Here is a 19,056-nt window from a genome sequence, read left to right as displayed (position 1 = left end):
CCTAGAATAGGTGAACAAATATTAACAAAAATGGATATTCTATGTTATCCATATTTAATAAAAAATCTATTATTTGGCTTCATCATTTTAAATTAGGACATCCATCTTTTGATGTCTTAAAAAATATGTACCCAAAACTTTTTATAAGTTGGGAACTAATATTTTCATTGTGAAACCTACTAAGTAAGTCAAGCATAAATGAGTTTCTTTTCCACAAAAAAAAAGAGAGATGTCATACCCCCTTCTACCTTATTCATAGTGATATATGGGGGCCCTATAAAAATTCTTAACATCTCAGGGGACTGATGGTTTGTATCCTTCACTCATGACTACACTAAACTCTCTTGGCTCTTTCTCCTCAAAAACAAATTCGATGTTAGCACAATCCTCCCCATTTTTCACACCATGATTCAGAATCAATATGGGGTGAAAATAATAAAATTTTGTACCACAATGCCAAAGATTACATTAACCAAATCATATCCTCCTACTTTCAAAAGGAGGATATTATTCATTAGTCTTCCTACATACCCCATAACAAGATAGAGTTGCAAAAAAAAAGGCCACCTTCTTGCCTCCACCCGTGCATTTCAATTATGTCATAATGTACTCAAATCCTACTGGGGGAAAGCCCTTCTGACTGCCACACATGTCATAAAATGACTACCTTCAACAACCTTGGGACAAAAACCCCCGATTAATATTCTATCCTCTTGTTACCCTGAATTTTGAACCCATAACAACCTCACACCCAGAATCTTTGGATGTGCAGCCTGTTCACATTTACAGTCAAAATAGAGGAAACTTAAATCCAAGAGCACTCAAATATATTTTGTCGAATATTCATCAACCAAGAAAGGTTATAAGTGTTATCACCCCTCCAACAACAAAACCCTTGTATCCGTTGACATTACTTTTGACGAACAAAAAAATTAATTACCGAAACCTTGTCTTTAGGGGGAGATTGAAACTGAGGAAGATGATGAAAGTGAGTTTACCCTCCAGACCTTCTAGCTCCACCTCAAACCAATCAACCTAAACCTGAAATCAAATCCAAAAAAATCGAGGACAAAGCTATTGTGGATGACATGAGATATGGAAAAGTATATTACAGTCGTCCAATTCCAAAGTATGCTCCAAAGGACCAGAGCATATCCAAGAATCTAAACCATCTCCTGAAACTGAGGCAAACACAAGTCACCAAAAAAAACCTCACGTGCATCTCATAATAAACTTTGTATCCTTCAATAACTTCACACCTTTACACAAAAATTTTCTGGTCATACTAAATGCTATTCATATTCCTAATAATATTCCTGAGGTTTTATCTGATGAAAATTATAAGTACCATGAAAGATGAAATGCAAGCTTTGGAGAAGAACAATACCTGAGAAATCACCGATCTACATGTAGGAAAATGATCAGTCGGTTTCAAATGGGTGTTCTTTGTGAAATATAAAGCTGATGATACACTAGAAAAGTATTAAGGTATTATTGGTAATTGTTGACCCCTATTCTCAAACCACACACAAAAGGAACCCAAATTGCCAAATTTAACGATGAGCATGTTGACGTGACGCATCACTTGAAGGGTTAAAAGACCTCCAATTGTCGAACGGACTATGCCGTTGCGATCAGAAGATCAAATTCTTCTAAGTCGAGGCCCCTCGCAGTCAAATCGGACAAGATCGGTACGAAGGCGCGACCGATACACAAAATTGATGACGACCGATGCCCAAATAATGCCCGATCGCACAACGGACTGCATTGTTGCGTACGGAGCATCAACAATACCCAAAATACACTACCAATTTGCCGAAAGAAAATTATGTGGCGAAATTGACATGCAAAACGAGAAATTTAGCACCTGAGGTCGCCCAAATGGCATTTAATCGCAAAACGAACTTCGTCGTTGCGTTCGGAACGTCGTCAATACCTAAAATGCACTATCAATTGGCCAAAAAAATTTTGCCATGAAATTGACACGTAAAACGAGAAATTTAGCACACGACATTACCTAAATGATGTCCGATCTCAAAACAGACTCCGCCGTTGTGTCCAGAACATCAACAAAAACCTCATATGTACTATCAATTTGTCGAATTAAAATTTTGGTGGAGAAATCGACACGCAAAATGGGGCAATCAGCACACAAATCAAGAACAACACACAAATAAAAGCAATTTTTGGACTAATTACGTGATGTCTGCCATTTTGAATTAACGTATTAATGACATATCATTAATATAGTTTCTTAAGTTTATAAAGTTTTAACAAAGCCAGGTTGCCAAATAGGAAAAACAAGTCACACCCATCAAAAGCTCAATTGAATATTACCATGCTTTGTCAAATTCGTGTCACTTCCGTCGCAGTTGGCCTTGTCTCGATCGCAGCTCCTTACTTTTCGTTAAAACGAGAAGCGTATGAGAGCCTGTCCTTCGGTTTTTGAGCATACACACAAGCTCCCCCTCACAACCATACTTCCTTGCTCTGCGATCTCCACTGCTTAAACCCGTCAAAAAAGCCTCCTCCGACTTCCTAAACATCCAATCAATCTCCTTCCCTCCATTTCTCTCGCTTCTCCCACCTCCGTCCACACACCACGGTTCCAAACAGCAGCTACACCTCCATCTTCTCCTTGCTGAACTAAACCGCACCTTTTCCCACACTTTTCCTTCCTAGATCATTGCTCCCTCAGGCTAACCAAACCTACAGCCGGAATCCAGCTCCTCCTTAAGCCTGCTGGTCTCCAACCTTCAGAAAACAAGACTCTGCCGAGCCCTTCATACCTCAACTTCCAATCACGTGCAAGATTCCTAACCGAAGACCTCAACTCCACCTCAGCCAAACGCCTCTACTAGCATCCTATTTTAGAACTTTCAGCAAGGATCTACTTCAGATTTCAAATCCCACGTTTTTTTTTTTTAAAAACCTGCTCCTGACACCAAGGCTGAACGACCTGCAGCCTTTTCCATCTTTAAGCACAGTGCCTGCAACAAAGTCCTCTTCAAAACTGTAGCCTTCTCTTTTCCATTAATTACTTGCTGCCACCCTTTTTTTTATCAGCCACACACAAAAAGACAAAAGAAAAGGAAATTTCCCTCCCTTGTTCACACAAAGCAGCAGCCCACTTCACTCAAGGCCTAAATCCCACTCAAACAGCAAACCATACCTATTCATCTCCTACAGCCCATCAAGGATCAAAGGCCCAACAGAGCTCTTGTAACCCAACACAACACCTCACACCAAATCTATAACAAAGCATTCAAACAGCCCATCAGAGCCCACTGTTCCAACCCATACTAAATCCCACCCAGACTTTAGCCCTTTTTTTTTTGCTTATGTTAATCTTTCTAGTTAGCTAAGCTAACTTTATCATCTCAGAATACTAGTGAATTGTTAACATCATGATTGTTGATTGAATTCCAACACATACATGCATATATGGAAGTATCTAAAAAAAATGATGATGACGAGGAAAGTACAAACAAGTCCAAAAAAAAGAAAAAAGAAGTTTTCTTTTAGCATTGGCTGTTAGTATGTTTAGTGTGTGTAGCATTAATTAGTATCGACATTCACTAATGTTATTGACTATTTGCATTGACCATTACTATCATCAACTCTAATGTATACATGTATGTGTGAGCCAGTGTGTGTTTATCTGTTTAGATACATATGCATGTCTAAAAAAAAGAGGGGAGAAGGTGAGATGATAAAAAAAAGAAGAAAAGGGGAAAGAGAGAAAATAAAAAATGAGAGAGAAAGAGGGGAAGCATAAAAAAAAAAGAGAGAGAAAATGAAAATACAAAAAAGAGGTTTTGTATATTTTTGTCTTCGCCACCGTCACATCTCTCGTCACGCAGGTATAATGTTTATAAAACTCAAAGCCTCATTTCGGCGTTGGCGGCATACCAAAAAACCGTCTATATAGGCTTTTATTAGTGTGGTGGGATGATAAACCGATACAACGCTTACGACGAGGCAAGGGGTTACTTATAAGTACTCTTGAGCAGGGTAAATCTAACAATCATGTAAAATATGTATTTTTGAAGACCCCATACACACCTTTATTTGCGTGATGGGAATGAAGACTACAGCCATGGTGTCTACGGACATCTACCATACATGCTTTTATTAGCGTGGTGGGAATGCCCAGACTCCTGTAGTTTCTCCTAAATGGGGGAGATGCCGGGAGGCTGCCAAAATTTTATCTGAAAACACAGAGGATTTGCACAAAAAAAGAAGGGATTTGGACTATAATTTGAACTTGATTTAAACATGACTTGAATATGAAATTTAAATCAAACTTGATCAAATGATGTTGGACTTGAACTTGATTAAACAAAATGACTCAAGTGAACCATGACTCGAGCAATTTGAACACAAGCAAAAGAGCTTGCAACTTGACAACAGGGGACCATACTTGTAAACTTTTGGACAAACAGGGAACTTTATTTGGACATTGATTTGAACATCAAATGAACTAAAACTCAATCTTGAATAGATAAGCAAAAGACTAGATGCAAACTTGATTAAAATAAGCATTGAATGATGACATTAAAATAAAATGAAGAACTTCGAACATGACATGTTCGCGATCAACAACATGGGACTTTTGACTAATGTTGATGGTGTCATCATATAAGTTCAAATGCAAGCATCAATGAACAAATAGGAGACTCATCACATGCAAGGGGCAACAACCAATATATGATAGTGAATGCAATAGATTCCCTGCGAAGATGGGTGGAAAATATACCACAAATGTAATGACCTCCATACGGCCAATCTTAGCTTGGAAATAAGTGCATTGTACCTTTACAAGCGATGACGATTGACATATGATGAATGTGGATATATGTTGGCAATAACAGAAGACTTTTAACATGCCCACAATGGTCCACCTATAAGTGACGACGATCAACATACATGAAGAAATTGATAGTGAAATGCAACTCGACCAGTGGTCAATGACAAATCGTAGATGAGCGCATCGACTTGTATATAAGTGATGAAAGGAGGTATATTACAGAGATGACAGGTCTCCAGCGCATATGGAAACTCATGAGAAGTGCTATTTGCAAGCAATGATATATGATCCTTTGTATAAAGAACAGTATACCTATAAGTGGAAATTATCAATTGACAAGCAAGCATACTTGTTCTCTCATGAATAATGATAATGGACAAGCTGCAAATATGAAAATCTCCCTACGAATGACGTCAACTGTCTTGCAACTATACACAGCAGTCCTTACGAACGTTAGAAGATGCGCAAGTAAATGCGACAGTCCACCAATCAAGCACATCAATTTCCTGGAAGCAGAAGGGTTCAGTGACACAGCGGGAGACCTATACCACAATCAATATGTCTATTACAACCAGAAGGATTTGACATACAGCGACAATGTGACACATCTAGATGCGTTCAAGTGAATGTCAAAATACAATGCATCGCGTCCACTAGAGTTAATGATCAATATTTGACAAATAAGCTGTTAAAGATTAATGCAAAGCTTGCTGGCCTAAACTCACACTCACAAATAGAAAGTATACTTGTTATTCCAATCATCAATTATTTTAGGAATGGATATCTTGCATGATTCTACCGGAAGGCCGAGGTGCCTTCAATTGCCATAGTTATTAATTCGAAGCAGTGGCCACTGACTCTGAAGAACAGGACATCAATAAGGACACAGTCATCCAAGGTTGAAATGATTGATTATTTATTTAAGCCAACAATAAAAAATGATGATGATGGCATAATTAGGAAGTCGCTTATTGATTCCTATACAAGCTTTGGGAAGAGAAAACCAGATCAAATCATCATTTTTAAAGATGGACTGCGTGAGTCTCAGCTCAACCAGGAGGACTACATTAGGTTTGAGCTTCTATGAGCTGTTGTAGAAGACTCGACGGATATTCCAAAAATACCCTCCACACATACATTGCAATATATATATGCACAAACACAAAGAAATGCATGTGCAATTATATAATCGTATGGGCCCCGACGAGCATGTTATGGGTATATACGTGATGTCTAGAGATGTTGCGTAGGTCAATAAATGAACCACAATTTGAGCTCAATCCTTCTATATGGATAGATAAAAATCGACACGACCCGAATTATCAAACAGATATACGGTCAATGTATCAACTGAAATATATGTTGTATACATCATATTAAGCCTTTAAGATCTATTACAAAAGAAACTTATCTAGTAAAATCATACACCCGCATGGGCCCCAACGAGCGTGTTGTAGATACATACGTGCGTCTGAGGATGTTGCGCGAGTCAATAAGTGAATCTCAATTTGAGCCCGATCCTTCTATGTGGCTAGATAGGAATCGACACGGCTTGAACTATCAAACAAATTTAAGGTCAAGGTGTCGACCGGAATTTCTATTTTATACGTTCATATTAGGCCTTCAAGATCTATAACAAAAAAAAATTCATCAACAAAATATAAACACTGCGAAAGACCCAATCCTCTGTCGACAAGTAGACAAGGTTGACAAGGCCCAATCAACAAAATGAAATTCCCCATAATACCCCGATGGCTGTTTTGACAGGAAATCTCAACCGAATGGGTTAATTTCAATATGTCAAAATACACATCAAACATTCAAAATTTCAAAGATTCCAAAACTCCAAATATTTAAAATGGAAATTAAACCATCAAAACATTTAAAACAAAACAAATCCATCCTCCGCAACAGTTTGCTGAAATGGACAAATTTTAAACTACTTCAGCTCACAAAGAGCTAATGTCAGATCGAGAATATCATTATGATTCATTCTCAAAGTCTCCTACTAGTAAGGGCGTGGCACATGTCCTCTAACTGACGATTTTGCCGCCAAATGACACCTCAGGATAAACTGTTATGACCGGGGCCCTCTAAACTTGGTGGTTTGCCGTAAAATGACACCACTAAATTACGGTTATGGCCAAATGGCACCCAATGGGATCAAATCTCTGAGACATGAATCAATATGATATAATAAAATAGGGCACAAAGCCCTATGTTAGCTAAGGTGGATTCAAATTTGTCTCATTAGACAAACATTCAACCCAGGTCTATAAGGTACCCTTGAACGAAGCAACCCATGGCTGCCGACAAGGATCCTTCTGTCAGGTTGGGTTGACTACCTCCTCTGACTAAGTAAACCAGGGACGACAGAACCATGGGATCTTGATCGGGTCCATCATCCATTCCCCCACCATTCGCTTTAAGTGCAAGATGGTGAAATTTCAAATTATAAATATCGAACTTTTCAAATACCCAAACCCAAGTTGCTACTATATATCGGATATCATGCATCTACAGGTACGATATATTCACTCGACGACTAGCCTTAATCGAAAGTTCTCTCTCGTGATCGGGAGGGGTAATTAACCATAGGGGCTTGCGCCTATAGGAAACCAGAACTCAGATCTAAAGCCCTCACAAAATGAGGGCGAAATCTCCGAGTGTCTTATATGCAAACCTAATCTATCTTCCCAAAATTTACTCAGAACTTAATCCGTTAAAACTCCCCCAAAAAGCGAGGTTGAGGCCAAATTTTCAAAGCCCACAGTAATGAAAGAGTACACTCAGACGTATGTCATTAACTAATTAAAAACTTTTGTACCTGAAGCCAAGATGAACACCATGAGGACACTGCTCTCACTAGCCGCTAATTATAATTGGCATCTGGAATAGCTGGATATCAAAAATGTATTTCTACATAGGGACTTGGAAGAAGAAATATTTGTGGAGATTCCACCAGGATTTAAGGAGATTCCACCAGGATTTAAGGAGAAATCAAGAGCTGACAAAGTGTTGTTGATCTCATTTTTGTATGAGGTCACTTGGACCAATCCTGACCCCAGATCAATTTAATCTCTAGACTCTAGGATCCTCCTAGAATCCAGACCTTAGGATTTATTCTAGACCTAGGATCCTTCTAGACTCCAGACCTAAGGATCTACTCTAGACCCTAAGATTCTGTAATATCAGTTCTGCTCCAGGTTCGTCCGGGACGAAGTTGGATCGTCCGGGACGAAGTTGGATCGTCCGGGACGAAATGTGGGATCGTCTGGACGAAAATTTTCCAGAGCCCAAGTCGTCCTGAGACGATAATTAATTTCGTCTGGACGAGAATTTTCCAGAGCCCAGATCGTACCGGGACGAAGTGCGATCGTCCAGGACGATCTGAGTATTTTAAAGAGGAAATGAGATATTTTGAAGAGAGAAAAAAAATAAAATATCAGAAATTCCATCCGTGAGAAAAGGAAAAAGAGGAAAAAGGAAAAGTTGATTTCGGGAAGCCGCGGGTCCGTTTTCGTTCGTCGAGACTGTTGAGGATTTTGCTGTACGCAAGGTAAGGCACAATCCGACTTTCTCAATTTTCAGAACCGTCGCTGTTGGCGGTATTTTCTGTCCGAAGTTCGTTTTTGTTAGCGATTTTCGTCCGTATTTTCCGACTGGTTTAGTTTTTACCGCGTAACTTTCTGTATGTTGTTAACGTGCCGGGTGTGCACATTTTGAATATATTTTGGAGATTTTTGTCCGGATCATTTTGATTTGACGACGTTTTATTCCGTCTGTATTTTTCTGTGTGAATATTAAATGCTGTGGCAATAGAATAAATGTTCTGAAATGTTGTTATCTATATTCTGTGCAAATTTGGTGAATTGTGATTTTCAGGAAAAAAATTGTGTAAATTCCGTATACTGCCGTTGTGCTGCCCGATTTTTGTCTGATTTCTGATTTGTCCGGATTTGAGCTGCAATGCTTTGATTCTGTATATGCTATTAAGGGAGCTATAAGGGGAAGTTCTGTGAAGTTCTGTGAAGTTCTATGAAGTTCTGAAATTCTGTATATCTGTTTAGGTGCTATAAGCACTACATATGTATTCTGGTATAAGCACATCTGTTCTGGTGCCGTGAGCACAAATGGGAGGCATAAGCGGAAGTTCTGGTGCTGTATGCACAAAAAGGGAGCTATAAGGGGAAGAGGGGTGCTATATGCACAAGGGAGATATAAGGGGAAGTTATGATATCTGGAAGGAAGATTTGTTCTGAACTAAATATTATCTGATTTTTGTACTCTTGATGTGATTGATCTGATTCTCTGATTTCTGTAAGTGCTATCAGCTATGATGTGATATTATAATGATTTCTGTTTTATTTCTGATTCTGATTTCTGATACTATTCTGACACGATTCTGTTCTGTTTCTGATTTGATTTGACTTCTATTTCCGTACTGTTCTGATTTCTGTACGGATTTGTCTGATATGTTGGTTTTGGATTCTGAGATTTTTGATTGGAGGTTTGTAGTCTTGCTGAGCTGTTGAGCTCACCCTTGCTTTCTGGTGATTTTCAGGTTCTGGGAAAGGGAAGGAGGTCCAGGACTAGAGTTCAGAGTCTGATCTGTTATAGGTATCTTTTGTACTTTTTGATTTTTTGTACAGTCATGGCTCTTTCTGCTTTATTTTTCTGTCAGCCATGTACTGTATTTGTAGATGATTGTTTTGAGGAAAAGAAAGAAAAAATATAGATGATTCGTTCCGCTGTATTTGATATTTTTAGTAGCTCTGGTCTGTTTTGTATAATATTTGGAAGATTCAGTTCAGTAAGCAAATTCCAAAGCCAAATCCTGGTTAGTTTGTTAAGCTGGTCGGGATCCGGCTCGGGCGGGATCCGTCCCCGTCGGGTCGAGTCGTGACAGATTCTTCTAGATTCTAGATCTTAGAGTCCCTCTAGATTCTAGGATCAACCCAGATTCAAATCAATACAGATCTCAGATCATCAAATCATAAACCAATCTAAACTTCAATCAATTCAATTTTCAAATCAAATATAGCCTTATAAACTTATCCAAACTTTAAACCTATCCTGATCCCAATTTTAGTTCATACCTTGATTGTGCTTCTATCAAACTTTAATCATATCCTATCATTCATGATCCTCTCAAATGGTTATAGGTGATATGTATAATTCAAATCCACTCATTCAATCTCAAGGCCAAAAGTCCAAGTCCTGAAAACATTTTTCAGTGATTTTTCAAACACTTCAAAACCCAGTCAAACGACCTCCAATTCAGAGTCTATCACTTGCACAGTGATAAGATATGTCTCTAGAGGTAACCCTCCAAATTTGAACCCATTTAGAGGTCTCTAACCGCAGAAACTAAATCAAAATCCAAATGCTATAAAACCTTCAAATATTTACAACATATGCTACTAGACCTATCACCCAGTGGATCTTGACCTTGGAGCTTTCTCCAAAGCCTCCAACCACTTCAAAACCCTTGATTATGACCCATTGAGCACCAAACTGTATTTTGGTGGACCCACTTTGACCCCCGATTAACCAGGGGTCAAAATGACCAAAATGTCCCTCTAGGGCAATTTCAGAATTTTTCATAGACTTCAACATGCCCTTTTCAAGTTAAACTTCAAGACATTTTCCAATGTATCCTAATCACCCTTAGGAGTGCAATGGACTCAAACCCTGACCATGGTCAAGCCTGGTTGACCAGTTTGACCCTTTTTGACCAAAATACCCCTTAGGGGTTCAAATACTCATTTTAAATCAAATGAACTTTAAATTATTTGGAATCACTTCTAGCAAGTTAAAAATATCAAACCAAACCTGTCAGACCCAAACCCAGACCCTGGGTCAACCTAGTTGACCAAGTCAACCTAGCTTGACCAAATATGCCTTTAGGGGTCAAAACAAGCATTTTGACTGAATTGACCTTCCCAGACCTTGAGACCACCTCCAACAGACTCAAAACATCAAACCAAACTTGTTGAGCCCAAATTCGGGTCGTCAACTTAGTTGACCAAGTCAACCTAGGTTGACCTAAATACCCTTTAATGTTTAAATAGGTTATTTTAACCCATTTGACATTTCAAACCTCTTTCAAGCCTTTAACCCAATCTTGTATCATGGCTTAAGTACATATAAGATCAATATAAGCTAAGTCATGGTTAATTGGACCAAGTCAACTTATATTGACTTGGTCAAACCTCTCTTCATGCATGTGTATGCATTTAAACCATAAAACTTAAACATTCAGCCTTCTTCAAATCACCTCCATTAGTTCAAACACCCTCACATGCCATGTCATCAGTCAATTTGACTAGTTGACTAGTCAACTCAGTCAACAAATAGCTTATTTGGCTCCAAATGGCCAAATCTCATGGCTTGAGTTAATTCAGTCCATTTAAACGCCTCTTAAACCTAAATCTACAATAATCTAAATCACTCCAACTGTTTAATCATCCTCTAGAATCTTCCTAGAGTAACTCCTAACCCTTGATTTAAGATCAAGTGGTTTAGATTACTCCACATGTCCAAATGGGGACCAAGAGGCCTTTCCATCTCATGTGTCATTGTGTACTTTGATTCCCTGCTCCCAACCACCCTATGGACATATGGCAATCATCCAAGAGCCCCCTCAGTGAATCCCAACCAGCCATTTTGATCAAAGGATTTCAATAGGGTGAAGGCTTGAAAGGAGGAAAGATTCTAACCCTAGCCTTCTCTCACTCAATCCCTCTTCCCCAGAGCTAATCCAGCCTCCAAAACCTTCTCCAGGCCTTTCCCTAGCCCTTCCAAGCCTTCCACCACCAGATCTAGGCCTCCAAACTATAATTGGAGAAGAGAGATGATCTAAAGAGAGAATCAGGAGATTAAAGAATAACTTCAAATCCAGCCATATCTAGAACTTGAAGTCTTCACCAAAGTTGAAGAGGACATTCTAAGCTTTCCAACAAGACCAAGAAGTCAAAAATCCATTGGCTAGATTGTAAGTTATTCTTATTTTAAGTTTAAAATGCAAATTGAAACTGTAGCATATCTATAGTGCATGGAGCTCTCAAAATCCATACATTGGAAGATTATGTTACCATAAATCTATGTTTCAATTTTCATGAAGTTTGGTTGAGGATTTTTTTGAGTTATGGACATTTTAATTTTCAGTTCAATTTTGAACTATAACTCTGGTGCAATCACGACCGTCCGATCGAGATAAATGCATGATCGGACGGTCCATGAACGTCGGTTTCGAACGCGAATAAGCGCGTGACCGCGGAGGCCGACGTGGTCGCTTCCATGACCGTCGGATTACCCGCGGTCGAAATGGACCGTCGGATCAATCGATACGACGTGTTTAAGTGAGCCCTCCAGGGGCTCACATGTGGCATGCGACGCGACGCGGATCAGACGGCGGCGGCGGCCGATTTGACTCAAAATTAATTTAAAAATTAAATTAAATGCCTAGAAACTTCAAAAATGCATAGTAAATTCATTTTTTCACCAAATTTAGTGTTCTTGGGCTTGTTAGAAAGCTCTTGAGCTCTACTATTTATTAAAATTAAATTAAACCTATTTTAATCACTAAATTGTTAGATATTTGGGTTTGTTTGAAATCCAATTTTATCAATTTTCTCTCAATCCAGTGATCAAATGGAGTTTAAATTTTGGTGAAATAATCTTGGACATCTTAGGCATTAACTGTAATTTTCTTAGGTCCAGATGTCCAATGAATTGCTATGAGATGAATTTACAAAGTAATGGGTTCATTTTGGACCCAAAACTTTGAAAATTCATAACTCTCCAAATTGGTAGAGTTAGGCTTCCTAATCACTGTGGTATGCTTGTATATGTCTAAGGGTTAGGAAAACAGAGATTTAAGCCCAATTGAACACTAGTGTCATCTAGGAAAAATAATTAAGGACAAGGTCTAGTTAACTTAGAAAAATCCTAAGAAATTCTATACACACCCAATAGGGGTGAAACTTGAGAAAATTAAACTTAATGACAATTTACACCTTAGGTTCAAATTTCACTCAATTTGGAGCTCATTAAGTCATAAAATTAAACAAGTCAATATTAACCCCTTAATTAAGCATTAAATCTTTCAGAAATTCTAATAAATCAAATTTAAAACCAAAAAATACACATAAGACCTCAAACTGTTAAAAGCCCTTTGATTTGACAGCAAATTGAAACTTAATTTAATTTTAATTGAAATTCAATATTTAATTAATTTAATTAATTATAAATAATTAAAAATTCCAGAAAACTTTCAAACACTTGTGAATCTCTCTTTAGGTCATTCCTGACCTGAGTTGATTTCAAGGAGTTTGTAATTCATTTGGAACAAAATCAAGAAAACCTCTCTAATTAAATAATTTCAAAAATTCGATAAATACTTGAAACTTCAAAAATTCATAACTAATTCAAGAAAGCTCCAAATTGAATAAACTCAATTGCATTCAACTCATAATAATGTCCAATATTTATTAAAAATATTGAAATTCCAGAAAATCATTAAATTTGAAAAGTAAACAAACTGGTCAAACTTAAGTCAAAATCAAGCTAAAACTTCAAACCTTCATAACTAAATCCAGAAAAATCCAATTTCAGCGTACTTACAGTCTAACTGATCGTATTAAGGTCTAGTATTTTAATAAAATATTAATTTTCTAAAAAACACTCTTAATTTTAACCCATTAATTAAATAATTAAAATAATCAAAAAATTCTAAAAACTCAAAAATCACTTTAAAACTCCAGAAATCTTTAAATCAACTTTAAAAATCAGTAATCAACAAACTTTAATTAAAATTCATTAACTTTCAAACCTTAATTAACTTAAGTCACTTAATCATACCGGGTACCACTAGGTAACTGAGGCCTACGAGGCTATTAGCTTAGCTCCAAGGAAGATGAAATAAACCTCACAGGCTCGGTGAGAAACAAAGGTGGTATCCAACAAACAATTAAAATCAATTTTAAAATCAACCTTAAGTCATTAATATTTAAACTGAAACTTAAATACTCACTTAAGCCTTTTAACCAATCAAAACCATTGTTTAAAATTGCGTAAATAAGCCTCGAGGCGGTGTGAGGCGTAAGCCTCACCGACGAAGAATTGCGTAAATGAGAATTTAAGAATTTTAGCAAGTAAAAAATAGTAAGATTCTATCATACAATAAAAACATCTAAATGAAAATTAAAATTAGGAGAAAGTAAAAAAATAAATGCAATAAAATAATGTCACAAAGTACAAAACCACAAAATATCAGTCTATCAAAACTCCCAAAGTACAATTAAGAAAGAACATATATAATCCAATCATGTCCCATCACTAAATGGGTCTTCAAGGGAATCTTCTCACCCCTTCCTCCTCTCCTATAGAGTCCAATGTCTTCCAATTAAAGCATGCACTCATGAAGTTCAATTTGGCAGCGCCCCTGCGGGGGTTTCCGGGGGTAGCACCCCCGGAACAAAATTTTATCCCCGGAACAAAATTTTATTGTAAGAGTAATTTTGAAGTTCTATTTGTTTTTGAAGTTCGTAACTAGTTTTTATGGGAAGATACCAAGTGGTGCCGAGCATGTTCCTTAGCAGTATCGAGCAAATACCTAGCTGTACCGAGCATATACTGAGCGGTACCGAGCATTTACCGAGCAAATACCTAGCTATACTGAGCATATACTGAGCGGTACCGAGCATGTACCTAGCAGTACCGAGCAAATACCTAGCTATACCGAGCATATACTGAGCAGTACCGAGCATATACTGAGCAGTACTGAGCATATACTGAGCGATACTAAGCATATATTTGAGGCGTACGCCTCAGCCAAAATTGCGCAATTGCGCCTTTGAGGCGCGCCTCAGTTCAAGTGAGGCGTACGCCTCTGCCAGGAGAGGAATTGCGTAAGCCTCGAGGCGGTTTTGGGTCAAATTGCGCAGAGGCGCGCCTCTTATTGCGCAATTTTAAACATAGATCAAAACTTTAAACAATTTTAACAAATTGCCCTCCATAGGACATATCCAAATCACACGGCCTACCTCACACACTTTAGATGGTTTGCTAGGACAACCAACTCTAGTTTTAGGCTAGACCGGTGTTTACTTTTCGGCTGTGTGCCGGATTTTTGAGTTTTCACTGCATGCTGTTTGTTAGCTTAAAATTGATTGATTGTTTATTTATTTACTGCACTTTATTGAGCATTTAAATTTCAAATATATCAACTGCTTGAGATTAAATTTTAACTGCTTTGTATTATATATAATTGCTGATTATTAGAATAACCCTGCAGGATCGAGTCTAGAATTTTATCTTTTCAAATGTAATTTGATTATATAATGGTTGTAATATATTCAAAGTGATTTAAGTTTGAGATATTAATATCCAACTTGAATTCCAAAGAGCAGAAGACATTCCTAAAGAGGAGAGTCTTCTTCCATTTTGAAGATCAAGTTAGGATACTCTTTAAATATCCAAAGAGGAAATATAACACTATGTTCAAGGGGGAGTTTCTTTTCATTTGAAAATTCGGATCCGACGAATCAAGATGCTCGTGAGAAGGCGAATAAGTGGATAGCGAGAAGAATCTCAAATCTCAAAATCACTTAAGCCTTAGGAGTAGAATCCGGGTTGTTGTCAGTGGTGCCCGGCCACTTTACTTTTCTGCAAATTCTAGGGTATAATATTAAATGGCACTTGTCATATGAACTTTAAATTTGATATTAATTTAATTTAATTGATTTATTTATTGATTGATGTGTTGATTGAGATTAGGATCTGCCTGCTTTTCCTAATTTTTTTGGCGACCTTGCATGTTGATTTTGATTTAACCTGGAACCCAATCATAGGCTCTTAAGGACTTGCCAAAATTTTTCTATTAAATCAAATTAAAAATTTTAAGCTCACATAGAAACTCTAACGAATGTAAGAAGTAAGCCCGGAACCGTCATGAGTTCTCATTTCAAAAGTCTTAATTCAAATTCAATCATTTAATCTAGTCAATTAGCATGCATCGCATTAGCAACAAATTTAAAAATCTCTAAATCTTTAGTTGCATTTATTTAGGGATTAAACCTTAACATAAGTTAAAGGGTAAATTATGATCTGCTCTAGATGTCGGCCCTATTCCCAAAAACTTTTCTTAAATAACGTCCTTACCACTCAACATTAAAAGACCGGACTCATTATTTTAAAGCGCTTAGGTGGTTTAGCTGGCTCCCCAATCTAGGCCGGGGTAAGACCAGATCTGCACTGCATTAGTTAGGTTTGGGTTACTTTTTAGTACTCAATCTAGACTTAGGTTCTGAGGAAAGCTCGGGCTAATAGACCTCAACCTCCGGGAATTGAATCCTAATTTTCTAATAAAATTGATTATTTAACTAAAAAATCTCTTTCAATCAAATTCGAGCCCAACACTTAGGATAGACTGGGGCATTTCTGAATTATTTCAGAATCCCAGGTGCCTCCTACCTTTTTTCCTTCGACTCTAGAAATAAATGCTCAACCTTGAACCAATCCCGATTGAAAATTCCAACCCTTACCTCCTTTGATATCGAGCCTTGAAAATCTTAAATAAAATTTATACCGCTATTTTAATCGAGAGTATTCGTATAAAATTTCAATTTCCTACGATGTAATTAACTACGAGGGCTTGCGCTCGTAGGAGATTTAGAAACTCAGAGCTGATTTTCAAAAATTAAACTTTTCAAAACCTTCAATTAATTATTTTTGGGAAATTCAAAATTAAACAATCGTTATCTCCATTTTCAAATGATCAATAGTTATTGATAATTTCTTTCCTAGGAGAGATATCAATTTCTATTGTGATTTTGATTATAAACTTAACGATCTCTTATCCGAATTATTATAGCTAAATAATTGATTAAACATCATTTTGATCTTTCGAGATCATATGTTGTCTCTCCTGCGTTTGACTATGATAATCCGGATAAATTTAGAATTCTGAAATTTGAACCCATTAGGGAACGTTATGTTCGCCTCCCGGGCGATATAATGTTCATAATGACGTGTTCAATTTTAAAATTCTAAAAATTAAATATTTCCCAAAGAAAATTAATACTTTTCAAAACAATATTTTTCAATCAAAACAAGTGTGCAAGTTAAAAAATGCTCTATATGGGCTAAAGCAATCACCTAGAGCTTGGTTTGGAAGATTATCAAAAGTTATGCTACTCAATGGATATCGACAAAACTAAGAGGACCATACATTATTCTTCAAACACTCATACTCGGAGGTAGTCACAGTTTTATTAGTTTATGTCGATGATATCATCTTGACTGGAAAAGATGAAAATGAAAAATTGATTCTAAGAAAATATCTTGCCAAGGAATGTGAGATCAAAGAACTAAGTACATTAAAATATTTCCTTGTAATTAAAATGGCCGTTCCAAAAAAAATGAATCTGCATTTCACAATAGAAATATATTAATGATCATCTTAAAGAAATAGGTAAACTAGCTTGTAAACTGACACTAACACCAGTAGAACTATATCTCAATTTAGGGGAAGCTAAGAAGATCCAGACGTAAATAAGGGATCTTACCAAAGACATGTGAGAAAATTGATCTACCTTTCCCACGCCAGAGCAGATATAACCTTTGGTGTAAGCATTGTTAGCCAATTCATACAAAATCCAAAGCAAACTTACATGCAAGATGTAGACAAAATACTGCATTACCTTAATGGAAATCCAAGTAAAGGGATTCTCTTCAGAAGAGATTGTGGAATAATCTCATAAGCATATACTAATGCAGATTACACAGAATCACCAGTATATAGACGATCTACCTCATGAAACATAATGTGATGGCAAGGTTTAGTGTAGAAGCAGAGTATAGAGCTATGACCTTGAGAATATGTGAGCTACTATGGATTAAGATGATTTTAGAAGACCTAAGAATCAAATGCGAATGACCCATGAAGCTACACCATGACAACAAATCAATAATAAGCAAAACTCACAATCCAGTTCAGCATCACAAGACCAAGCACAAAGAAGTGGACAAATATTTCATAAAGGATAAATTAGACAATGGTCTTACATGTTTCTACCATGTCAGCATAACAAAACCAAGCACAAAGAAGTGAACAAATATTTCATAAAGGAGAAATTAGAGAGCAGTCTTACATGTATCTACCATGTCCCATCAAAAGATCAGCTTGCAGACATTCTAACTTAAGAATTTGATAACTCTACCTTCTTGGGACTGATTACTAAGCTGGAAATGACAGATTTATATTTCATAGCTTGAGGCTAAATAACAACCGTCTCTTGACACTTGATCCCACAGGATGGAAATTTATGGGAGGCTCACCTAAATCATGTCGATATTTGTTAAATCTCAACCATCCCTTGACACTTGATACCACGGCCAGGATGAGAATCTGTGGGAGGGTCACTTGGATCACGTTGATCTCCTTCCACATTTGGGTGGTTGATTTAGGAAGGATTATATTAGGGCAATTATGCATGATTCTGTAATTATTTGTTTCTTTATTAAAATATCTTATATAGATCTATAAATAAGGATGACTTTATGCAATAAAATCAAGCTTTTCCCTCTCTAGTTCTCTGAATTTAACAAAGATAAAAAATTGATCACGTGCTTTTGAAGTGGAAAACCATAAAAGAACCAAAAACATATCAAGATAGTCAAAGTTTAGGAAGATTGCAAATGGAAAATAATATAAATATAAGTTTTTCGGGAATGAAGAAATCGTTACTAGAGGCGTTGCATGGGGAACATAAAAATAATAATATGACGCACAAAATATATAAAATAAAACTAGTATGGTTGTTAAATTACTCGCAAAAAAAATATAGAAATAGAGAATGAATAAAAGAATAAACACTGAGCAAAATTTAAATTCAAATGCAACAACGTGGTTGCACGGGAATGCTTATTTTCTGTGGTCAAAACTCAAAACGTGTGGGTCGCATGTAATGCACTAGCAAAAAAAATGATGCAGATCCAAACTATGAGGTGCAGAGTTTGGACAATATTTTCCAGCCACAAGGACAGATGATGTAACATGCATTTATCCTAGCATACGTGCTCTAAAAAATCATAATGACCATCAAAGAATCTACTCGAATATTTGGGCATGAACATGATACAACCACAGTTGAAGTTACATTGAACAGGGCTTGAGTAACCGTCTACAATCCAATTTCAGAAATGCAAGATGCGACTGAAAAGTATTATAGCTCTTGAAC

The 19,056-nt window shown here is 36.9% G+C and overlaps 1 protein-coding gene across 4 annotated transcripts in view; it reads right to left on the bottom strand.

Annotated features, from left to right (window-relative positions):
• Positions 1 to 19,056, bottom strand: part of LOC110111399 — a 59,106-nt gene that overhangs the window by 7,640 nt on the left and 32,410 nt on the right. The gene's annotated exons all lie outside the window — the stretch shown is intronic.

The sequence above is a fragment of the Dendrobium catenatum genome, unplaced genomic scaffold, assembly GCF_001605985.2.
Source record: "Dendrobium catenatum unplaced genomic scaffold, ASM160598v2 fragScaff_scaffold_134, whole genome shotgun sequence".
Classification (NCBI taxonomy): Eukaryota; Viridiplantae; Streptophyta; class Magnoliopsida; order Asparagales; family Orchidaceae; genus Dendrobium; species Dendrobium catenatum.
Note: the sequence above shows the minus strand (reverse complement) of the source record. Positions and strands in the feature narration are given on the sequence as shown.